This window comes from Myotis myotis, unplaced genomic scaffold (assembly GCF_014108235.1).
Source record: "Myotis myotis isolate mMyoMyo1 unplaced genomic scaffold, mMyoMyo1.p scaffold_m19_p_8, whole genome shotgun sequence".
Taxonomy (NCBI): Eukaryota; Metazoa; Chordata; class Mammalia; order Chiroptera; family Vespertilionidae; genus Myotis; species Myotis myotis.
In genome coordinates this window covers 83,383,778-83,386,169 of record NW_023416390.1, presented here as the reverse complement: position 1 = coordinate 83,386,169, position 2,392 = coordinate 83,383,778, and the positions used below count along the sequence as shown (strand labels likewise).

The 2,392-nt window shown below is 43.4% G+C and overlaps 1 pseudogene; it reads left to right on the top strand.

The window, feature by feature from the left end:
* Window positions 1–1,836: 1,836 nt before the first annotated feature.
* LOC118662141 lies at window positions 1,837–2,174 on the top strand (annotated as a pseudogene).
* The last annotated feature ends 218 nt before the right edge of the window (window positions 2,175–2,392 follow it).

Sequence of the window (2,392 nt, the reverse complement as noted above, 5' to 3'; positions counted from 1 at the left end):
TGACCTTAAACCTCTCTAATCATATACATGTCTTAAGATGGATAACATGTATCATTTAAGAACAGGAAATCTTAAGACATTGCTAAGATAGTTTATATTCATTAGTTTATAGGATCCCACAACATCTCTGGAAAGTATTCACTTATCTCTCTATGTCTCTGTGGGAACCATGCCAGAGACGCCGGATAGTTAAGGCCTTGTTCTTAATATGCTTGATGGCCAAGGCTACTCTGAACATGGGAATCTTAATCAGAATATCCAAGGACTACACAGCTGCAAGGCCACGGTGATCTCATGGTACACTGTGCCCTTCTATAGCCCAAATAATTGATGTCGCTGTTGGCAACTAGCCTCTTTTGTCTAAGTGGTATAATACATGTTAACCAGCCAGTGTATGGAGGAGAAGCTGAGGTAGGCACAGAGGACGTAGCTACTATGTGAGGCAGGAAAGGAGAGAGGGGAGAGGCCAGAGAGGCAAGAGCAGAGAGCTCTGGTGCCGCTGCTTTGTGAGGCTGTGAATACAGAGGCAGCATGCGGCTGCTCTGATAATGGCTGTGGGTACAGAGGATACTACTGCTTTGTAAGAAAGATGTATTGGTTCACCAGCCAGTGTGCGGCTGCCTATAGAGGGCTTTGCTGTAAAGAACTATTTTGTCTGATGGCTAAATGGTGTTAACGTAAAAACATTCAAACCTGTAAAGAATTTTTGTGAGTTTATTTGAGCCAAACTGTTGACATATGCTGGGAAGCAGAACCTCAATGAATTGAGATAATGCTCAGGAGATTGGCGGGTTACATCTGTATTTATACATTGCAATCAAAGGAAGGGATGTAGGTGGGTTACATGAAATCCATTGGTGATAGACCAGAGAAGCGGGAGAAAGCAAAGCAGGGAAACCCCTGGGATTGGATAAAAGGTAAAATGATAGACAAATACTTAGGTGGGTGCAGGAACAATTCACATGATAACAATGGAGGGATTTGTGGTATCTGTCCTGGCGCCTAGGCACATTAAGGTGTGCCCCAAGGGGACCAGAAAAAGGGACGTTACCCAGACATTTCAAGGGTATGTTAAGGTAAAGGTTGACCTTGTCAGTGAAGATACTGGCCTAGGATGTACCCACCATAACTGCTTTTAGTTAAAGTTTAATTTCAGACCATCCTTTGTGGTTACTTTAGGTCTCTGAGTTTGCAAGACCACCATGCAAGTCTTCCCTGAGCTTGTCAGGTTAACATGTGCCCCCCTTTGGTCCACAATGGCCATTGGCTTCTACAATAAAGACTCATTCTTAATATACCCACAACTTCTCATGGCTTCTCCACCTACCACCTGGCGTCCAAGAAGGTCCGTCCCCTGGCAGAGAGGCTCAGACCCAACAGTTAGTGCAATGGGCAGGCTTCGAGAAGGAACCTTCCCTGACACTTGGCATAGTTGTTAGTAGGATTCAGGAGAATATATAGACTCAGAGTAGCTGTGCTCTGGATGCTCTGACAACCTCCTTCCATCATTTATTCATCTATCCTTCCAAGCTATTCAAACAACTCATATTTTCTACCTAGGCCCTCACACAAGATATTGGGTATAATAATACATGGTTCATAGCTTCTATATAGGCCCTCATACAAGATATTGGGTATAACAATATATGGTTCTAGACCTAGAGAACTTTACTACCAAATAGGGGATAGCAAGAGATAAACACAGTTACTTATAATGATAGGTGTGCTATAGACATATAGGTTTTCAGGGGGAGGGAATTGTTCTGGTGATTTATTGTTATGTAACAATGCATCTCAGAAGTTAGTGGTTTACTCTCTTGGGTCCTCGTTTCCAACATGACCAAGAAAAGAAGGAATAATGGTCGTGCCAAGGCCATGTGCAACCTATTCGTTGCACCAACTGTGCCCAGTGCATGCCCAAGGACAAGGCCATTAAGAAGTTTGCCATTTGAAACATAGTAGAGGCCACAGCCATTAGGGATATCTCCAAAGTGAGTGTCTTTGATGCCAATGTGCTTCCCAAGCTGTATGTGAAGCTGCATTACTGTGTGAGCTGTGCCATTCACAGCAAGGTAGTCAGGAATCATTCTCGTGAAGCCTGGAAGGACCGAACACCCTCACCTCAATTTAGACCTGCGGATGCTGCCCCATGACCTCCACCAAAGCCCATGTAAGGAGCTAAGTCGTTAAAGAGCGAAGAAAAGTTCTCTGGGGGAAAAATAAATGGGAATTATACCTCAAAAAAAAAGTTAGTGGTTTAAAACAAGAATAGTCATTTATTTTTCTCAGTTTCTGCAGGTCAGAAATTCAAGAATATTCTATGGAGCAGTTCTGGATCAGAATCTCTATGAGGCTGCAGTCAGGTGGTAGCCATCCCAAAGGTTTATTCACT